Source organism: Triticum aestivum, chromosome 5B, assembly GCF_018294505.1.
Source record: "Triticum aestivum cultivar Chinese Spring chromosome 5B, IWGSC CS RefSeq v2.1, whole genome shotgun sequence".
NCBI lineage: Eukaryota > Viridiplantae > Streptophyta > Magnoliopsida > Poales > Poaceae > Triticum > Triticum aestivum.
In genome coordinates, this window is record NC_057807.1 from 593847211 (window position 1) to 593870476 (window position 23266).

A 23266-nucleotide genomic window follows, 5' to 3' on the forward strand; every position below is an offset into this window, starting at 1 on the left:
GATTTTACCACAGTAATTGTTTCGTCCTCTACGCTTCCCCATGACCCGCATTGAACGCACGACGTGGAGTGGCGTGTGTGATGTGAGGGTCATGCGTGGGGCGGTTCCCGCATGCATGCATCACGTCAAAGTTAATGGGAAAGGAGGCGGCCCACGCCTTCCCCGTAAAAAGGAATAACCACAGGCGCGCTGCTCACTTTATCCCCCCTCTTGCGTCTTCTCCAATCTCTGAGCCGCTGCCCCCTTCTCCTTCCTTCCCAAGATTTCGCCTTTGCTCTCCATTGTTGCATCCTTGCTGTACTCCATCCCCCGCCTCTCGCAGTCGCCATGGCCCCCAAATCCACCAAGGGCAAGGGAGTGGCGAAGGACGCCGGAGCGGCGGAGCCGTCGGAGAGTGCGTTGGGGCGCAGTGGACGCAGATCGCCTACTTCCCCTCGATGGTCAATGTGTTCGAGCTCCGGGACTGCTTCAAGCCCCTGTTGGGGGTGAAGACAGGGGGAGAGACGACGGGGCATCCAGCCAAGCGCGTCATCCCCGCCAATTGTGCCGAGGCCGCCCCGAATCAGTATCTGTTCTTCGTTGATTACTTTTCTTGTGGCCTTTGCCCCCCTTCTCCGATTTCTTCAATGATGTCATGCACACCTTCGCTTTCCACCTCTTGGACTTCACTCCCAACACTATGGCATGCATGGCTCTTTTCGCCCATATCTGTGAGGGCTTCGCCGGAGTGCATCCAACATGGCGCTCTTCCGCCATTACTTCTTCCCTCGGATCCAACCGAGAGGCCCAATGTAGGAGATGTCTCAATATTGCTCCGAAAAATAAAAAGGATGTTCATACTGACTTGTTGTTCAATGGGATGGATCCAACCTACACTCGCTGGATATACCATGGTGAACAATCCAATGAGGGAAGCATGTCTGAAGATTCTGATAATGAAGACGCTGTAGATGATGGTTCTGGGGTATGTGACATGCTCAATACTCTCATAAAGGGCACAAACATGGAAGCAATGCAGACATTGGTGAAGGTGCGGGAGACATTGATGTGGATGCTTTGAGCGGTGATGAAAGGAACCAGGAGCCAAATGCAACAGCCAAGGTCTTCTTCGAACTATTGAAAGAGGCATAAAATGATTTGTACCCAGGTTGCAAGGATTTCACGAAGCTATCTTTCATTGTGAAGCTTTACCAAATCAAGTGCGTGTCGGCGATGACCAATAGAGCATGTGACTTAGTTCTGCAGATGTTCATGCATGTGCTACCAAAGGGTCACTGCATTCCTACTAATCTCGCAAAAGTAAGGAAGGTGATCCGAGATCTTGGGCTAGACTGCAAGAAGATACACGTGTGCATTAATGATTATGTGCTATTCCGTAATGAACATGCTGATGCAGAAGAATGCCCTGTCTGTCATGCGTCTCGATGCAAATCTACTCCTACCAGTGCTAGAAATTACAGTACCTGAAGAGATCACTAGTTGGTGAAGAAATGATGACGAAGGATCCAGCGTTGATGTTTCGGTCATGGAAATATAAAACCTATTGAGTTTGAAGATGTCCAGTTCAAATCTGATGATGATGAGGCTTACATAAATGATGGCCATGTTGCTCCTTTGGGACAAGAAGAATCGGATGATGACCAGGGGTTCTTTGTATAGTTTTTAATCTCTTGGTAAGGTGCTTTTCACGTGTTTAAGCGATGAATATAATACCCTGAACTTTTTTGATGGTTACCTACGAGTAGTATCTCTCCTGAAGTTTAATCTGATGTGAAATAGGTTCAAACAAGGCACCCCTGCATAGTGTCATCTGTTGTTGGAAATGAGAACAAAAGCCAGTGCCCAACACTAACAGTTTGGTGATGAAGAGAAGAGAAGAGAAGAGTAGTTGTTGTTCTTTTAGTGATGAAGAGACTCGAACCTGATGATGATACGAATGATGATGAGGCTTACGTAAATGATGGCCATGTTGCTCCTTTGGGACAAGAAGAATTGGATGATGACCATGGTGAAGGAAATAAGGCCTCGAGGCAATAATAAAGTTATTATTTATTTCCTTATTTCATGATAAATGTTTATTATTCATGCTAGAATTTTATTAACCGGAAACTTGATACATGTGTGAATACATAGACAAACATAGTGTCACTAGTATGCCTCTACTTGACTAGCTCGTGAATCAAAGATGGTTAAGTTTCCTAGCCATGGACATGAGTTATCATTTGATTAATGGGGTCACATCATTTGGAGAATGATGTGATTGACTTGACCCATTCCATTAGATTAGCACTTGATCGTTTAGTATATTGCTATTGCTTTCTTCATGACTTATACAAGTTCCTATAACTATGAGATTATGCAACTCCCGTTTACCGGAGGAACATTTTGTGTGCTACCAAACGTCACAACGTAACTGGGTGATTATAAAGGAGCTCTATAGGTGTCTCCAAAGGTACATGTTGGGTTGGCGTATTTCGAGATTAGGCTTTGTCACTCCGATTGTCGGAGAGGTATCTCTGGGCCCTCTCGGTAATGCACATCACTATAAGCCTTGCAAGCAATGTAGCTAATGAGTTAGTTATGGAATGATGCATTACGTAACGAGTAAATAGACTTGCCGGTAATGAGATTGAACTAGGCATTGGATACCGACGATCGAATCTCGGGCAAGTAACATATCGATGACAAAGGGAACAACGTATGTTGTTATGCGGTTTGACCAATAAAGATCTTCGTAGTATATGTAGGAGCCAATATGCGCATCCAGGTTCCTCTATTGGTTATTGACCGGAAACGTGTTTCGGTCATGTCTACATAGTTCTCAAACCCGTCGGGTCTGCACGCTTAAGGTTTCAATGACAGTTATATTATGAGTTTATGAGTTTTGATGTACCGAAGGAGTTCGGAGTCCCGGATGATATCGGGGACATGACGAGGAGTCTCGAAATGGCCGAGACCTAAAGATCGATATATTGGACGACTATATTCGGACATCAGAAATGTTCCGAGTGATCCGGGTATTTTTTGGAGTACTGGAGAGTTACGAGAATACGTATTGGGCCTTATTGGGCCATACGGGAAAGAAGGAAAAGGGCCTGAAGGGTGGCCGCACCCCTCCCCTTGGTCTGATCCGAATTGGACTAGGGAAGGGGGGCGCCCCCTTCCTTCCTTCTCCTTTTCCCTTCCTCTTTTCCTATTCCATATGGGAGGTAGAATCCTACTAGGACTAGGGAGTCCTAGTAGGACTCCACACTTGGCGCGCCCCCTCCTAGGGCCGGCCTCCTCCTCCCTTGCTCCTTTATATACGGGGGCAGTGGGGCACCCCTGAGACACAACAATTGAACCTTGAGATCTCTTAGCTGTGTGCGGCGCCCCCCTCCACCATAGTCCTCGATAATATTGTAGCAGTGCTTAGGCGAAGCCCTGCGACGGTAGAACATCAAGATCGTCACCACGCCGTCGTGCTGACGTAACTCATCCCCGACACTTTGCTGGATCGGAGTCCGGGGATCGTCATCGAGCTGAACGTGTGCTAGAACTCGGAGGTGCCGTAGTTTCGGTGCTTGATCGGTCAGGCCGTGAAGACGTACAACTACATCAACCGCGTTGTTATAACGCTTCCGCTTTCGGTCTACGAGGGTACGTGGACAAACACTCTCCCCTCTGGTTGCTATGCATCACCATGATCTTGCGTGTGCGTAGGAATTTTTTTGAAATTACTACGTTCCCCAACACATGGATTCTTTGTATAGTTTTTAATCTCTTGGTAAGGTGCTTTTCACATGTTTAAGCCATGAGTATAAGTTCTTGAACTGTTTGATGGTTACCTACGAGTAGTATCTCTCAGAAGTTTAATCTGATATGAAACAGGTTGAAACAAGGCATGCCTGCATAGTGTCATATGTTGTGGCAAGTGGGAACAAAAGCTAGTGCCCAACAGTAACAATTTGGTGATGAGAAGAAGAGAAGAGAAGAGTAGTTGCTGTTCTTTTAGTATTGTTGCTATTTTCCTTTTGACAGTGATGCTATGTGTTGCTATGAACTTGTGGTGTTTTAGTGTTGTTGCTATTTTCACTACTTTGCCTTGAACTTATGGTCTTTTGTGTGAACAGTCTATACTAGTATGGCTGCTGAAATTTGTGTGCTGTCATTTTGAAACATGTGTTATATATCTTGCTGAGATGGTTTGTTATATCCTACTAAAATCGTGTGTCATATGTCCTTATATATATCTTGATGTAGTTAATTGTTATGCTGCTCAATTGGTGGCTGAAGAGCTGTTTAAGTGGAGCCTGGGAGTGTTTAAAAATAGATAGTATGCAACCTTGCTCAATTTCTCTGTTTAACACATAATTTTATATTGATTTTCCTTTTTTATTAATAGCACACATAAACACATACAATCACATCAAGCAAGATAGAGAAAAGTTAGGAAGAGAATGTGAGGATTTGCTGCTCAGTTCTCACGACTCACCTTTGTGAGAAGGGCACTGAGCTTGGCGTCTTTTGGGTGCCGAGGACAACCTTGCTACTGGAGTAGGTCAGTAGGGTGAGTGGAGGAGACCTTGGCGGTGCAAGAAACACTAAAGTGAAGGGCGTCCGCAAGTGTGCAGCGCTTCGCACGCGCGTAAGCGAGCGTTCCTCCAAGTTGTGGTACCACCGATGTCCACTTTGCAACATATGTGACTAAAATGCAACTTAGGTGCAAGTTGTGGGACCTAATGTGTTAATACCTTTGTAAACTAGTACGCGACTTTAATCAGATCCTGTCAAATAGTATAATAAATAAAGGAAAACTCAGGAGCACTATAGAGAATATCGTTGCAATATCCCGCTCCTTCTTTGGCAACACTAGAGGATTGTTGCATTATGTTGTACGTATTACCATGCTCAATTTGTCGCAATATGTAATAGTTATTGCAACACAAGGAAGGTGAGGCAAAAAGTCACCCTATTACAACCAATACATGCTTTGTTGCAATAGTATCTATGACTAGTGCCACATGGCAGAGTTGTTGCAATATATGTCTAAATATTACCACAAAGATGTACTTTGTTGCAATACCTAGCCATTATTGCAACAAGATGACCAATTCATGCAGCAGGACGGAATTGTTGCAATATCACTACCATATTACAACGCCGATGCAGCTTGTGGCAATACATGGCTTCTATTGCAACAAAACAAGTACTTAGCGCGATGAAACAAAATTGTGGCAATATGTAGATCCTATTACCACAAACTGGAATTTTTTGGTAATATAGCATCTTATTGCAACAAAAGATGGTTGTAGCAATATTTTTTGTTTCAATAGACCGAAATCCTTGTAGTGAAGGGGACGTACTCGAAGGGCGCCTAGAAGGAGAGGTGGGAAGAATGGCGGGGCTGGTGGTGCAGGATCGAGGAGGATGATCCGCAGGAGTTCTGCCAGGTTCGCCAGGTGCCGCCGGTTCGCGGAGGCGACTGGAGCAATGTTGATGCTGACGATGCGAAGCTCAAGATCGCCACCACTAGGATCCTTCATATCACTGAGGGTGAGTTCACCCTTGAGATGATCGGGGCGTATTTCCTCTGCCGCCGAATCGCTCCACTGCACAACAAGGGGAGGCCGGCCTGGCTCTTCATGAACGCCGCCGACATCATGAGGCTTCGTCCCGGCCTCGACCACAACTTCACTGTGATGGGGCATGCCCACTTCTGCCAGCAGCTCTTCCAGCTCGACGTGAACCGCGACGGCGAGGTTGAGCGGCCCGGCAAGGCCGCAAGGGCCGCCGCGAAGGCCGGCAAGGTCGCCAAGGGGCCTTTGTTTAGATTACCGGTGGGGGTGGTCCCGCTGAGCAACAACTCGTGTCGGAGCGACATCACCGCCATGATGCCGGAGTTCAACGCGCATGGCCTTGACCTGAGCTGGGTCGATCCGGAGGAAATTCAAGTGCATGAGTTCTTCGACACCTTGCATGAGGGATACGTCACCGACGAGCCGTGGCTCGTCTAGGACACCACCCAGGCGGATCTGGACTACATCGCCGCTAGGGCGGCGGAGGCAGAGCTCGTCAGGGAGGCAGGGAGCGCCGGCGGCGTGGAGGACAAGGCCGTGGGGGAAGCGGAGGAGAAGGAGCTCACCCAGTGGGCGGAGGCCGCTAGGAAGGTTAGCAGCACCGACACCGGGGCCCCTCTCTTCGAAGATGTGGTCGACGAGTCAACGGAGGAGGAGGCCGAGGCTGTCGACCCCCCGGCCATGGGGAGAGGGCGAGTCCTGCGGCGGGCCACCTCTGGCGAGCCGGTTCAGCCCGGCAGGGTCAGGTAGCCCCAGCAAGCTCAGGAGGCGTCCATGCGCCAGACAAGGGCCGCGGCGGGGAAGAAGCTGGTGAAGGCCACAGTGGCAAAGACGAAAGCATCTTCTTCTTCTTCGTCCAAGCACCCACGGACCCCATCTGCTTCCCCTCCTCTGGTAGACATCGACGCGAAGGTCACCTTTGACTTCGGGTCCCTCATCCCAAGGAGGAAGAGGAAAACAACAAAGGAGGAGGTGGAGGACGAGTAAGTATCTTGCTCCTTTTCTGTCATCTACATTCCCTCAGACCGTGCCACCTATCTTGACTTGTTCTTCTGCTTTGCAGGGATTCGGAGACACAGGCCCAGAGGGTGAAGAGGGCCAGGGCTTCAGCGAGTGGCCAGTCCCCGGGAGGCACTTCCGACAGACCGCTGGTGGTGTTGAGCAGCCCGGACAGCAGCCCCTGGCACATCCCCCAGCATAAGTTCACCACTCTCTCCTCGTTGACGTGTGTTGGGGGCATGATCTCTTGGTGCTGACCTTGCCGTGTACGCAGGAGGAGAACAACAGCAGAAGGAGCCACCAAGGGCTACCCCTAACACGCCGCCCCCATCAACCATGCCACCCCAAGGGGCGTCCCCGGTAAGAGCGCCAAGCACCAAGCCCACGCACATGGAGGAGGAGGAGGAAAATTTGGGCGCCAGTGGCTTCGCCTCAGCGCCAAATGTTGGTGGGGAGGGGACCTGTGCTTCCCAGCCCAGCACTGGTAAGTCGTTCGTCTTTCGTCCATGTTCTTTTTCTTTTCTTTCTGACTCTTGGTCTTGGCTTCGCCTCACCCCTTTCTTGGTATCCAGACCATCCGTCGGCGGACCAGGAGGACATAGACACCGTCATCGAGGATGTTGCCAAGGCCGCCGAGGCGGAGGCCAAGAAGATCGCCGCCGAGGAGGCCGCCAAGGGCGCTGCTGAGGATGCCGCCAAGGGGCCTGCCGGGGAGCCCGACAAGGTTACTGCCAAGGAGGCCGGCAAGGCCGCTGCCGAGGAGGAAGTGGTTGATGACGAGCCTTCCTCCTCTGCTGCCTCTGGCTCCGGCAGTTATCTGAGGGTGAGAGATGACCTTTTCATCCACCTTCCAGGGGCGTCGAGCTCTAGGGCGCCCGTCGAGGGAGAGGTGTTCGACGAGGAGGTGCTTGCCGCCGCCGGGCTTGAGGTTGTTGACGAACCGAGCACCGGTGGCGACGGTTCTCAGGAGGAGCGGCTTCTCCAGGCCATGGGCGTCAATTTCCAAAAGCTCCAGGCTCTCCATCGCGCCTGTCGGGACAAGGTCAAGTCCAGGATGGCAACGGTGGACAAGGTGGAGGCGGACCTCAAGGTGCACGTCGCCGACAGACTTGGTTCTGTCAGGCTTGCGAGGAGCTGAAGGTCACCCAGGGTGAGCTGGCCAAGCGCGACGTGGAGCTCACCATGAAGCGGGCCGACATCGAGAAGGCCTAGGAGACGACAGAGAACTTGGCCGCCGCAGCCGAGGCCGCTCTAACCCAGTACCAGGCCGCGCTGAACTCCCAGGAGGAGGACCTTGCCGCGCGCGCGGAGAAGCTTGCCGCAACGCTCCACGGCAAGGATGAGGAAGTGGCGAAGCTCGCCGTGCAGCGGACCCAGGAGATGGAGCAGAGGCACAAGGAGGCGCTCGATGCCCAGGCTCTGGTTTACGTCGACAAGGTAAAGGAGCTGGAGGTGGAGTTGGATGGCCTGAAGGACCAGACCCTGAAGCTGGCCGAGGAGAAGAACACGCTCAACATTGCCCTGATGGAGGTGTAGGACGTAGTCCTCAGCAAGGCTGAGCAGCTCTCCAAGGCCAACGAGTCCATCAAGGACCTGACGCTGAAGCTGGACGGCCTTGATGGGGTGCTCTCAGAGGCCAAGGCCCAGGAGGAGACTCTGACCAAGGCTCTGGAGGCCGAGAAGCTGTAGCGGATGAACGACGCCGCCAACCACAACGACTTCATGGAGGGCGAGAATCGCTGGATCAGCCGTCTCATGGACGTCGCTAGCAGGATCACCACGCAGCTGGCTACCATGGGGATGCCAGATGTGAGGTACGCCCCAGAGCGCAGCGGGACGGCCAACGCCAAGCTGACCCTGTTCTTCGAGGGTGTCCTCGGGGCCCTGGAGCAGCTCCACTCCAATCGGGCGGCCTCTCTGGCTGACGAGTCCCAGAGGCTCTGCCAGGCTGCCATGACCAAGGTCCTCACCAAGATGGCGCACTGGAACCCTGACCTCGACTTCGACACCTCGCTGGACAGCTTGCCGGAGGGTGTGGACTTGCGGCGCTCAGGGAGCGTATCAAGCCCGTCATTAGCCGTATCGGCAGAATCCAGAGAATAGAGGGCCAGCACCGAGATTAGGCACCCCGTTTCACACTACCGCTGCAGGTTCATGACCAAGACGGTTTCTATCTTTAGTTAGAACCGCGACAACAATGGACGTAATATAACTCTGTAGTACTTTTGATATTATGCATGTTACTTTCCTGTTCAATCCCCCCTTTGTACATTCACCCTACGCTAATCCAGGGCAGCACCTTGAGGACGGATCCCCAATGTCCTGTCGGGTGCGCTTGCTGCGGAGAGAACCACCTTACCGCTCTCAACGCGGCCGCTCGAACTGTCGAGCTTGACTCGAGTCAGAATCGAGAGCGTTGCCAATTGCGGAAGGCTACCCTGACACTCTCGACGCGGCCGCTTGAACTGTTGAGCGGACTCGAAACAGAACAAGGGCATTGACAATTGCGGAGGGCCCCTTTGCGTGCAGGCTTTCATACATAGTGCAGGACCTTCGAGGACAATAACCTCATATATAAAAAAGAAATTGCCTAAAGTTTCGCATGACTTAGCTTTTTTTGTCATCGCATGGGCGTCCACCACATGCGCAGATGGTGCAGTCAAGCTCGATCGTCTTCTTCCTTGGGAGCCATGGCGATGAAGAACCGCTAGGCTCACTGCTAGATCAGATTCTCACAACTGCGCCCCCTACCTAGCGCGCCAAAGATGTCGGTGGAAATGACACCTATGGGATCACAAGAATCGCTACTACGGTTGGCGGGGCGCGGGGTTGTGAGAAGAGCAGGTCTAACAGAAAGCACACAGATCGTTTACCCAGGTTCGGGCCGCGAGGATGCGTAATACCCTAGTCCTGCTTTGGTGGATGTATTGAGTGTTCTTGTGTTCTTGAGCTAGCTACGGGGTGTAACTTGCCCAAAAGAGCCGAATACCTCTCCTCGTCGCCTTGGGCCTCCTTTTATAGGAGAAAAGGGGTTGCCACAGTGGCACACAAGAGGTGGAAAGGTCCACAGTGCTGCGAGCTTATCGCCCGTATTACAGGACAAGACGCATTAAATGCATCACTTAGGTGTCCCTTAGCTTTATCGGGGATGGGGGTGAGGCCCGTCCCGTCCGTCCCCGCTCCATCTCGCTCCGACACGTGCCCAGGCCAGTGATGCAGGCGGTGCCATGTAGGCAAATAGACAGCTGACGTAGCGCGGTGGTAGGGTCTTCACGAAGATCTGCATGCCACCACGTAGGAGCTTGCTAAGTTGGCCTGGAAGCTGCATATTGCCACGCACGTGCCTGCCCAGCTGGTTGGGCTAGTAGCTGCATGCGAACGGCGGCGGAGTCTTGGTCGGTGCGGGCATGGCTGTGGCCCCGCTGATGTCCTCGGCAAGGGCCTTGCTGGGGGCTCAGAAAGGGCCTTGCCGGGGGCCCGACAAGGGTCTTGCCGGGGCGTCACAATCCTCCCCGGCAAGGCGCTTGCCGGGGGTCTTGTGAATCTCCTCCGTTAGGATCCCACCGAGGGTCGCCGTCTTCTGGTCCTCATCTGATCGCACATGCTTATGATCTTGACAAAGATCTGCATGCCACCAGGAAGGTGCCTCCTGAGCCCTGGTCCCAATGTGGTTGGTTGGGTTGGAACCCGTGGGCTCAAGGGTGGCTTGCTCTGTTGGTGTTGGGCAAGTTTCCTTGGCAAGGCTCTTGCCGGGGCCGCAGAGGTGGCCTCGGCAAGGGTCTTGCCGAGGGAGTCCACCTCGCCCTCTCGCTCTTTGGTGTTTCTGGTCTTGGCATTGTCTTGTTTGTCTTGTGCTTCGGCTTCTCTCCGGCTTCCCTCTTCCGCCCTGCTACGTGCAGCCGTGGCGCATGGCTCTGACTGCCCGTGCACAAGTAAAGGGGTCAAAAGGAGAGCCCCTACTTTTGTACATGGACATTTTACACGGATTTTTTTCTGATATTAGCTTTCTTGAGGCCGAAGAAGGGCATCAACTGACTTACGAGGTGCTCACTACCCACCAGGGTGCGGCCACCCCCTGGTCGTGCCTTGGTGGCCACCTCGGACACCTTTTTGCATTGATTCTTCTTCCTAAAAACCACATATATTCCAAAATAAATCTCCACAAATTTTTATCGTGTTTGGACTTTGTTTAATATGGATATTCTGTGATACAAAAAACATGCAACAAATAGGAACTGGCACTAGGCACTTGATCAATATTTTAGTCCCAAACGAAGTAAATTGTTTCCAAAAGCATATGAAATTTGTAAAATATTGGCATGAGAGAGGTTGTCAGAATCGCGATTTTGAATCGGATCGGAGCTTCGATGGCAGGATAGCAAATCATAGAATCTTCACTACCAGAATCATAGAAACGTAGATTCTAAGAACTAAAATCGTAAAATCATAGGGGTTAGTTTGGATCGTAAAGTCGTAGAATCGTATAACAGAATCACGATTCTGACAAGACAATCAAAAATTATAGATACGACGGGAACGTATCCGTGTGTCTTTGAGCATTGAGAAGATTGTCAAGGCTTATTGGATCCAGTCATCGAGAGCTGTCAATCCTGGTCATCTTCTGATTCAAATTGACGGATCCTCTCACGGTGGATTACTCACAAGAATTTGGCTACACAATCTTGGGGAAGAAGTTCACAGATCGGAGAATAGATACACAGGTTACAGCTAAGCACTACATTCGTCGCTGGGATGGCTCCTTCCTAACCAAGCAAGCTACGTAAGCAACATTGCAGGCTTGCCACTCATCTTCCTTCATGAACATGTACGAGAACAATTGGGGGCCCGAGAGCTTGTGATTAGGGCGTCGCGTCCGCATCGCCCTATTAGATTTGCTTCCTTCCCCTCCTCTTTCTTGTGTTGAAGCCTCGGTGGTGTTCACGTTGTTGACAAATATGGAGCTGATGAAGGATACAGAAGGGTGTTACTTGCCAGTGGCAAGTCATTGTATCTATGTTCATAGCACATAACCGTGCCCATTGTCCTGTTTCCTACCATTCCCATCGCCCTACAATTTTTTAGTCAAAGACCTCCAGCAATGTTATGAGAGTGTGCAATTACCATTCTAGAAGAACATAGACTCTATTTATATAAGAGTAGTATATGGTAGAGAAGAACATAGACTCTATGTAAAGAGGTGAACTCTGCCCTTGTCTGAGAGTTGGCTCATCCAGTTATTTCATTTTATTCTGGGCATGATTGGTTAAAAACTTGAACTTAATGTTGAGAAGAGAAGGTACGTAAGAATATTTTGGAAGAAAGATGGGATGAATGAATTCCATTTACACATAAGAGACTTTGAAAGCACATGCACAGAAGATGTCTAGCGCAATACTATGCACACTTCAAAAGGAAAAGCTTTAACTTAATTTAGAGAAGTCTTTGGGAGTCTCAATCCCTTTCACTCATAGTGTAATCGGAAGTCAATTAATTGAAATATTGTCTCAAGTAAATATGCACCACAACATCTTAAAATAATCGATTCCCCATGATTGTCTCCTCCCATAGCAACGCCACCAGTTTGATTTGAGATTCAATGTTTTCCTTTTTAATAGAGCCAATGCATTTGGGAAGACAAGGACAGGACAATTTAAGCTCATTTTTGTTTTCAATCAATCTCGGTGGCCAATGGCCATGTGCATGTAAAACAAGAAAGGCTTAGGATGTCGGCCAAATTTCTTTTACAACTAATCCTTTGGACGAATGACATCCGTGCCAGTGTTCTTGGCTACCTCTGGTGGTAGTGTGTCATCGTCATCGCCATTAGAATAAGATTTTTGAACTCTTAAATTATAACATAGCTTACTCATTCATCTTAGCCTTCCAATAGCTATCCGATAGTTATTCTACACGCTAGAGTCCAAAGTAGACAAAATTAGTTTGGAGGCTAAATAATTGATAGGGCCACTTGTCAGCCTCAGACTTCTTTATTTTTCCTCCCTTCTCACGTTTGGCAAGCAATCGATGGGGGGCATGGTAATTTGGAGAAGTAACTAGTGATGGGATTGGACTAGTGAACTTGCCTTTTATCCCCAAACTCTTTCTTACACACATATGGGAATAACGAGTTGGAATTTACGTTCTAGAATACGATGTTACTTGATTATCCATCAGCCGATCTCCTTTCGATGATAGAACAGGCTGTCGTCTTGCCAGGCAGCCAACATCGTGTTGCGTAGTTTATGGCTAAGTAGAATAGGAGGCCTTGAACGCGGCAACGTGGAGGAGTTTGAGTAGGCACGAGCGGTGTAAGTGTCTATAAGCTTAACACATTAATATAGCTTATGAAGAACTACAGAGGCAAACAGGGCGAGCGTGCTGTTGCTACTGTTGCGCTTGGGGTACAAGTGTCATCGACGGCCAACATGATCATGTCGTTCGAGTGTGCCGCTATGAGGAGAGCGAGAGGGTGGAGCAAAGGATGTTGCACTGGGAGGTTCTATGTGTGCCGTATGTCGAGCGAGGATGGCGCCGCTCTCAAGCTGCAACACTACTAGGATATCCGTTGACCATCGAGCCAGCAAGGTGCTGCGCTGAGTACCTTGTCAATGGCGAAGAAGTACCGGATCTATTTGTCAAGAACTACCAAGCCTGGATATGTCCTGATTCATCTTGATCGTCCGGTATGCAGGAGCAACATGATACAAAAGGCTTCGGTACGTTATGATTTACCAGCGGCAAGTCACTGGATCCATGTGCATAGCACACACCCATGTCAGTGCTCCTGTTGCCTACCATTCCTATCGCCCTACAATTTTTTAGTGGACGCGCTTGACCAATGTTATTAGAGTGTACAATGACAAGGCAGCACCAACAACTCTACTTTTATAAGAAGTGTGGTATGGTGCAGAATAATTTGAAGAGTCTGTGTTAAGATGTTGAACTCTGCCCATGTTCGATAGTTTACACATGCAGTTATTTAATTTATTGTGGTCATGTATGGTTGAGAACTTAAATCCTAGTGTGCATAGAGAAGGTACGTAAGGAAGTTCCAAAAGAAACACGGGATGATTGATTTCCATTTACATAGAGGATATTTTGGGAAACGAGGGCATATGATGTCTAGTAGAATACCACATACAGTTCAAATGGAAAAGCTCTAACATGATTAAGTCTTCGAGAGTCTCTCTCCCTATCTTTGACAATATCTTCGATGGTCACTTCAAGTAAATCTGCACTACACCATCTTAAACTAATGGCATCCCTGTGACCATCTCCTCACACACCATCACGACTTGTTTGATTGAGATGTAATGTTTCCCTTAGACATAGCCAATGCGCTTTGAAATACAAGGACATGAGAATATTTAAGCTCATTTGGTTGTTAATTGATTTGAAAGGCAAGTAGACATGTGTCTGTGAAACAAGAAAGGCTTCGAATGCTAGCCAAACTTCGTACCCATCTAATCCGTTGGACGGATGACATCCCTGTCGGAGTAACAGCTGTATACATGTGAGCTCCCATGATCCTTCTAGTGGTATTTTCCGGCAGTGGCATCCATGGTTGTGTCCCGGCGGTTTGGCACCCTTGATCCTGGGTGGAAGGAATTGTTGGGGAACGTAGTATTTCAAAAATTTCCTACAATCACGCAAGATCTATCTAGGAGAAGCATAGCAACGAGCGGGGAGAGTGTGTCCACGTACCCTCATAGACCGAAAGCGGAAGCGTTTAGTAACGTGATTGATGTAGTCGAACGTCTTCACGATCCGACCGATCCAAGCACCGAACATACGGCTCATACAAGTTCTTCACACGTTCAGCTCAATGACGTCCGTCGAACTCTTGATCCAGCAAAGTGTCAAGGGAGAGTTCTGTTAGCACGAGGGCGTGGTGATGGTGATGGTGAAGTAATATGCGCAGGGCTTTGCCTAAGCACTACGTGAATATGACCGTAGGCGTAAACTATGGAGGGGGGCTCCGTACACGGCTAACAATGTTTGTTGTGTGTTCTAGGCGCCCCCTCCCCATGTATATATAGGTGGGAGGGGGAGGGGAGCAGCAAGGGCACGTCCAAGTAGGAGGAATCCTACTTGGGGCCTTGTCCAATTCGGCCTCCCCCCTTCCAAAAGTGTTTGAGGGGGAAGGAAAGAGAGGGGGGGGGGGGGGAGAAGGGAAGGGGAGGCCGAATCCTCCTCTTTCCTTTCTCTCTTCCCCTCCTTCCTTCTCCTCCTATTTGGCATATATCGGGCGCTGTCTTGCCCTTGTCCCAAGACGGCCCATATCTTTGCAGGGGGTGGGGGTGGTGCCTGGAACTCCTTCCGGTGACCCGATACGTACCCGGTACCCCCAGAACACTTCCGATGTCCGAATACTATCGTCCTATATATGAATCTTTACCTGCCGACCATTCGAGACTCCTCATCATGTTCGTGATCTCATCTGGGATTCCGAACAACATTTGATCACCAAATCACATAACTCATATAATACAAATCGTCATCGAACATTAAGCGTGCGGACCCTACGGGTTCGAGAACTATGTAGACATGACCGAGACATATCTCCGGTCAATAACAAATAGCGGAACCTGGATGCTCATATTGGCTCCTAAATATTCTACGAAGATCTTTATCAGTCAAACCGCATAACAACATACGTTATTCCCTTTGTCATCGGTATGTTACTTGCCCGTGATTCGATCGTCGGTATCATCATACCTAGTTCAATCTCGTTACCGGCAAGTCTCTTTACTCGTTCCGTAATGCATCATCCCGCAACTAACTCATTAGTCACATTGCTTGCAAGGCTTATAGTGATGTGCATTAGCGAGAGGGCCCAGAGATACCTCTCCGATACACGGAGTGACTAATCCTAATCTTGATGTATGCCAACCTAATAAACACCTTCGGAGACACCTGTAGAGCATCTTTATAATCACCCAGTTACGTTGTGACGTTTGATAGCATACAAGGTGTTCCTCCAGTATTCGGGAGTTGCATAATCTCATAGTCAGAGGAACATGTATAAGTCTTGAAGAAAGCAATAGCAATAAAACTAAACGATCAATATGCTATGCTAATGGATGGGTCTTGTCCATCACATGATTCTCTAATGATGTGATCCCGTTCATCAAATGACAACACATGTCTATGGCTAGGAAACTTAACCATCTTTGATTAACGAGCTAGTCAAGTAGAGGCATACTAGGGACACTCTGTTTGTCTATGTATTCACACATGTACTAAGTTTCCGGTTAATACAATTCTAGCATGAATAATAAACATTTATCATGATATATGGAAATATAAATAACAGCTTTATTATTGCCTGTAGGGCATATTTTCTTTAGGAATAGGGTTCATCTTCCTAGTGGCTACAATATGACGATGGTCGTGGATGCCTGATTTCTCAAATGCAATAATTTGGTTTGTGATCGATGTCCATTGACCTGTTCTGATATTTCTGTAGTTCTCATCTTCTTCAATTCCTCCATCGGTTTTCCCTATATATGCACTTGAGTGTTGTGGGCAGTTGGTGCCACCGGTGCGGTGTGCCTCCCGTGTTGAGGTGGTTCTGCTCAGCGTTGTTTCAGTATTTGTTGTGAGACCGGCATCTTCCTGAACACTCATTTGAATTCCTCTACAGCCTAACGGTGTGGCGTCTTTCCAACCAAGGCGAGGGGGCTGGATACCTCTTTGGCATTAGAGAATGATGTTGCTTTGTTTTTAGGAAACTACAGGACTCTTCTGTGTATACTTTTATTGATTTTTGAATGTTGAAAGGTACAACTATAAAAGAAGAAATAGCAACAGAAAAAGGGCTACAAAGTGGGCTGAGATAGCCCCAGAGAGTACTAATATTGTTTCTTTCAAATGTGCGGAACAAATCAACATCATCCTCCTGCTGGCAGTAGGCTGTCTTCTATGCTGCATTTGCTTGACTGTCTTTGGTGCCGGTGCATCGTGGGTAATGCCATTAAAACAAGTTATGCTTTCTCCTTTTCTCTTTTGTTTTGCTTGTTGTGTGAATTGCATGCTTATTTGTTCAGGCAGTTTCATAGTTGTAGTTTTGTTGTAAACTATTAAATAAAATATGGGGTATGTCTAGGGTACATCTAGATGTGACATAGCTAAGTCGCATCTAAGTGATGTCATGTACAAATTTTGATACGAGTGGCACGTTTGAATGCTGTAACCGGTGGGCGACATGTTGCAAATTGCACCAATACATGTTGCAAAATGTGCTGCTAACAACAAGACAAATGTTGCAACCAGTCGGACTATATGTTGCATGTGGTAATGGCAGATGCTATGACTAGCGAGAATACGTGCTACGAGCGATGCGGGCAGAAGTTGTGACCATTGTGACAACATGCTAGAAACCAGCAACGGCGGAGGCTGCGACTGCTTGGACGACGTGTTGCAAGCGGTAGGAAGACATGTTGTGAGAGCCATCGTGACGAGGGAGGATGATGTAACCGTTGCGACGACATGATACAATCGAAAATGAGGGATGCTACGACGAGTCGGATGGCGTGCTACAATCGAGTACAACGGACACTGCGATCGGTTGGCTTTCCTTGTTTGTTACTGTGGTTGGAATGAAATAGTGAGGTGGGCGATCCACCATACATACCAAGCGGGGACGACTTGCCAAAGATCCATATTGCCTTTTATACGATTGGTGAGGGGGTTGTACCGAAGGGGAATTTGGACCGTATTTGCTTGCGGGAGCTAAGTGTGAGTCCCAGAATCACATTTTGGATGTTGAGTTGTTGACTATTTGACTTATTAAGTTGTTCTGTTGTGCCAAGTTTAATTATCATGGATATCGTAGATACACCATGGTAGGATTGGCGACGAGCTAAGTTCAATGCATGATTGTGAACTATTTTGTTCTGGGGGAGTGTGAACTTATGTTTATCTATGGAATTTGGCCGACATCTAAGATATACATGAAAATTGTACGGGGACCTTGTGAGCAAGATGAAATGGTGCCGCTATGCTCAGTTCCTCCTTAAACGTCTAATCAATGAGGGGAACAAAATAACAAGCATGTCATTCCATCGCCCTAGCCAGATCACTGTAGCTAGTTGTTTGGTCCATGTAGCATGTCGAGAGATAGCTCGCTAATTCACTTGTCTAATCCTTTTCATGTTGGGTCATGGAAAGAAGACCGAGCACATTACACACAAAAGCTTACACGTGGAGATACTCTAAACTCTCCAGACATTCTTTCTTATGCAACCAACTCTGAAGATGTTTGTTTTTTTCCTGACAGTGACACTGAATGCACATCAGTTTTCTCAAAAATCCAACCGAATGAAAATAGTAGAGAGTGCCTTCTTATTTATTGAGGGCTCTCCACTCCCAAAATTTTATTTCCATGGGATTGATGCACGTTGATACATAATAAATTCAACTTCTAGTTTCTTGTATAAAAGGGTTTAACTTCCAATTTTGGAAACAAGGACATGAATTGCAATCTGTACACCAACATATATCAGGAGCAAGATTGTTGTGTTTTTCCTTATGGCATGTGCATATATTTCAGCTAGTACAGTGCCACATGGACCACCAAGCATGACAGGCTAGTGCAGAAGATGGGTGAGTAACCCTATTAAACACGATGCAGTAGGAAGGACCATGTTGTTTTTTCTGCAGCCAATTAGCTTTTTGTACGTGTGATGTTCTCCATGTTCCTTGAGGCTCCACATCTTCTCGTTAACCGTGTCTTCACCATAGAGCCTGGATCTTGGATCTGGATGTTACTAGTAGCTTGGTTACATGGAGATGTAACTCTGACATACACAACACTTTGTGCACACGAATTGCTGTCGACGTACTGTTTCCGATAGTCCTGTTGCCTATCATTCCTAGCAAGCTTTACCATTTTCCGATCAACACACTTGAGCAATATTGTTCTAGCCTACAATTCTAATTCATGAGAGGAAGAGACAGCAACAAATACTCTACTTATAAGACGTGCCACATGGTAGAGAAGAACATGAATAGTTTATATGTGGAGAGAAGAACATGAAGAGTTTATGTAAGAGGTTGAACTATGCCCATGTTCCGAGAGTTGGAGAAGCCAGGCATTTCATTTATTGAGGGAGATATACCATTTACTGTGAGCATGTTTGGCTGAAAACATAAATTCTCCATCGAGCAGTAAAGGAATGTACGGAAGTTCTGGAAGAAAGAATGCACGAGCACATAAGGTGTCCATATCACAATGCCATGCCCAGTTCAAATGGAAGGTCTGGACAAATCTTTGGGAGTCGAGCTCCCTTTCTTTGACAGTGTATTCGGTAGTCACTTGGTCAAAATATTATCTCAAATAAATATATACTACATCATCTTCCTTCTCTTCTCAGGTACTATCATGAGAATTTGGTGGGGGGGGGGGGGGGGGGGGGGAAGGGAATGTCACAAGTCATTAAACAACTATCCAGTTCTCCAGACCGTAGAAATAAGAGCAATTCCTTCTCCAATGCTACCATCATTCATACACAACCAAGAAACTGATCACCCTTTCAAGACTTACAGGCGACGAGTGTCAATCTATGGCCATTTTAACACAATGTTGACAAACAGCTATGGACGTATACTACAAACCCAAATACAAATGAACTATGGACAAGGGAGCTCGTCATGGCACAAAGTGAGACAAGGTCACCAGAAGTGAAACCTTTTTTTCCTTACCTCTATCACCGAGGAAGCGTGCTTGTAATGAGATCTCTATTGGTTCGCATGTTGTATCTCCTTCAATGTTCATTAGTCATTCTGGTGTGGTTCCACGGATTTCCATCCGAGTTCCCGAGCCCTTTCCTCCCACAGAGAATTGACTCTGCTGACTTTTCCCTAGCTTCTTCACATGTATCCATACCCGAACTCCATTTGTCAGCCTCGTTTTGATACCGCGAAGCTAGTTTTTTGGCCTCGAGCAATTTTACATCCGCTTGTTGCTGAGCTCCTGTTGCTTCCTCCTCTCTCTGCTTTAGCTCGTCTATCAGTAACTCTGTTTCTTCACTGGAAGCACCAATCTTGACCTCTTTGAACTGTTTGGCACAGTCTGGAAACATCAGAAGTAATAATTACCCGTTAAACCAGTCACCAGATAATTTCAAGCATACCTGAAGTTATAATTGATCAGCCATGTCAAGGCCGGGCATAGAAACTCTGATGCATAAGCCATAAGCGCTGAACAAACTCAGCAAGCTAATCTATTCATGCTTGTTAGGGCATTCAAGTCACAAGTTCCTAGCCTATCCACAATCATACCGTGACCCGTCCACAGCATAACACAATAGCAGGGGACTACAAAGGCATTGCTCGCTCAGTACACAAGATTGCATATCATGCCAAGTTCTTAGCCTATCCACGGTCCTACCTTGTCCCGTCCACAGCAGAAGGAAATAGCCAGCGGCTCGAAACGCATTGGTCGCACAGCACATACAAATTGCACGGTGAAGGCACGGAAAGAAGGGCCATGTCGAACTGGTGTGGAGCACAGAGATCTGGGCGGGTAGGTCCGGCACCGACAGCAAGGGGAGAATCGATTATAACTCCCCTAGTTCATCTGCCTTTGCTCATACACCCCTTTCTTTGTCAGCCTTGCTTATGAGCCCCCTTGTTGCTCAAATTTCTTGACCATACCCCCCTTTCATGTTTAGCTGGATCATTAAGCAACTAACAATGATTCTCTCAGAGTTCTCACTCCTCCGCGTAAACTGCTGCCATTCCCATGAGGTCGATAACCTCCGTGCAGTCGTCCCCATACGGGCCATACCTCGGCCGCGCCTCCCACAACTCGGTCCCGCCCGTGCTTCTTCTATCGGCAACCCCAGCCCAAGCTCCTCCCGCCGGCAGCCCCAGCCCAAGCTCCTCCGGTGCCATTCCTGTGAAGCTCAGCGACCTCCGCGCATGCGGGGCGGAAGGCCGGATTCTCCCCTTGACGCCTCTAGCGCCGCGGCGGCTTCTCCCTCCAATGCTGCCTCCACCGCCATTGCCCATCCCCGACCGAATCCAACTCTCTCTCACGCGCGCCCGACTCGAACCCTATCCCCTTGTGGAAACAGACCAGAGGATCTACAGGCCAAGTCCCGTGAAGAGAAGATAAGGGAGAATAATTCAGTATTTTGTTCACTTTGTTCATCTATATATCAACTGATTCGGAATCAGGTGATGAATTAATGCTTAAACGTGCAAAAGGGGCTTATGATCAAGAGGCAAATCAAACAAGGGGGCTCATAAGCAAGGCAGACAAAGAAAGGGGCGTATGAGCAAAGGCAGATGAACTAGAGGGGTTATAATCGATTCTCCCGACAGCAAGAGTGGTACTGGTACCTTGGGGGAGCTGGAGCAGTCGCAGGCGCACTTGGGGCAGACACCCGCCGAGCAGCCGAGTGCCTCGGCGACGTGCCAGTAGAGCGGCGGGCCGACGATTTGGGCCGCGAGGCCGAAGCCGAGCAGCGCCACTAGCGCCGTCACCGCCGCGTGGCGACGACGATGACCCTCCCGCCATCGCCTCCACGCTGAGAGTGGATCGTGGTACGCCGTGCTGCTCTGGGGGCGGCGGCCGGTCACGGCTGAGAAGTGAGAGAGTGGAGACGGATCGGCGCGAACCCAAATGAGATGAGAGCGCGATGGGTGGGTTCGGCGGCACGGCACGCGCGCGGCCAAGTGGTGAACGAACCGCGTTCAAGAGATCCGGCGGTGCTAGGATGGCCACGTACACTTCAGCTCATCCCACGGCGAATAAGCACGCACGTACTCCCCCTTACACAATTGTTGACCCTAAAAAAACAATTATTAAAAATTTACAAAGGGAGTATGAAACGTCTTATAATTATTTAAATTATTACAGATAGAGAGGGAGTATGTGTAAGCTTCATCACTTTATTTTAACACAATACAGGTGCAGGCTCTCAGACATCCAGCAATTGACTCGCATTATAACTTTATAAAAGTTGCGACTACTCTCACTCCAGGCGTGCACGTACATTGGTTCAGAACACCGGGTACAACTCAAAGAAGCACGCGCACGGCACATGTACAACAGTATGGCCTCTCTTGTCTGTATGAATTAATGGACGTATGTGTGTGTATAGCTTTTCCTTCTTTTTCAGAAACAATGAGTTTGTGCCAACCATATTACTCCCTCCGTTCCAAAATAGATAACCCAACTTTATACTAACTTAGTATAAAGTTGGGTCATCTATTTTGGAACGGAGGGAGTAGGAGTTTGTCGAAGTCACAACCTCATCCCGCTCAACTATAGCCAGTGTGTATCGTACTTCCTGGAAAATGGACACTTACTCGATAGATTATTCTGATGCCTCACAATTCTAAGTTGAGACTACACATCTTTCCCATGCATCTTCCTAAGCATTGTTCCGTCGTATTCTTGGAACTCTTCATTGTCATTTCTTATCATACACATGCACGCTTGGGTGCCGAGTATTTGATCAAGTGTATAACAAAATCATAAAGAATCAGGGATGGTTTTAGGGGAGGTCAGGTATTCGAATGTGCGAAGAAGAGGAGATTATATAGGAAGCAGTGGCGTAGCCAGCACAATACGCCACGGTGGTCCATTGATAAAAACACTTACATAAGATTATTTATTTTTAAAGAAATATTTTTTAACTGCACTATACACAAGTTGTGGAGAAATTTCAGGGTGGTCCATGGACCACTCTGGACACCCCCTAGCTACGCCACTGATAGGAAGTAGAATCCTTAAGAAAAGACGATTGGTCATGTAAAATTTAATTTTTTTTGAGAGGGGGGGGGGTGCAATGTCTAAATGATGGGTACAACTCAAGATGGCAATGGGGCCCGAAACCCGCGTCCCCGTGGGGTTTTACCCTATTAGGGGACGGAGATGTGCATCTTTTTATCCCCGTGGGGCTGTTGTTGGGTACATTACACAACCCGCCACGTTTCACAGGTTTACACTCGTTTCGGTAGTCCCCGAACCCGACACCCGACAATACCCGCGAAATTACATTTCTTTTGGAGGCTTGGAGATGTGAAAGATACCATGATGATTACAACTTTAATGTGATTCGTAAACTATAAATTCTATTTCAGAACTTATGTACTAGACCATTTCGTCTCCTTTGTGCTCGTGATTTGTGAACCTAGAATTCTATTTTAGAACTTGTGTAATTGCACATCTTGTTGAACCATGTATGGCTAAAATCTGATCATCTTTGTTGATGAAATGTGGTATCATGCCGCTGAAATACACTCTATATAGCTGTTGAACCATCTACTATTGTTTTTCGTTGAAATTTGCTCACGTTATGCTGCTGGAATGTGCTTGTTTTGGTGCTGAAATGTTATTCTTTGTCGTCACTATGTTTGATTAAATATTTCGATTTTTTCGCGGGTTCCCCGTGGGTTCCCTGAAACCCGATGGGTTTAGGGGACGGGCGGAAAACTAGCCCCGTGCACGATGATGGGGACGGGGACGGGTTTACGATTTTCTCGTGGGGACGGGTTTACGATTTTCTCGTGGGGATGGGTTCGTCCCCATTGCCATCTTGAGGTACAACGTTAGAAAGCACTTACATTGAACTATCCCAAGCTCAGCTACTGTGTGTGTCGGATTATGACTCATATATAATATATCTATATATTTTTGTCTGTAACTCATATTTCCGAAAGAAAGCTAGTGGAGCCTTGTGAGCCAAGTGCAA

At 48.0% G+C, this 23266-nt stretch overlaps 1 pseudogene; it reads right to left on the reverse strand.

The window, feature by feature from the left end:
- Positions 1–19334: 19334 nt before the first annotated feature.
- Positions 19335–21564, reverse strand: LOC123115070 (uncharacterized; annotated as a pseudogene).
- Positions 21565–23266: the final 1702 nt, after the last annotated feature.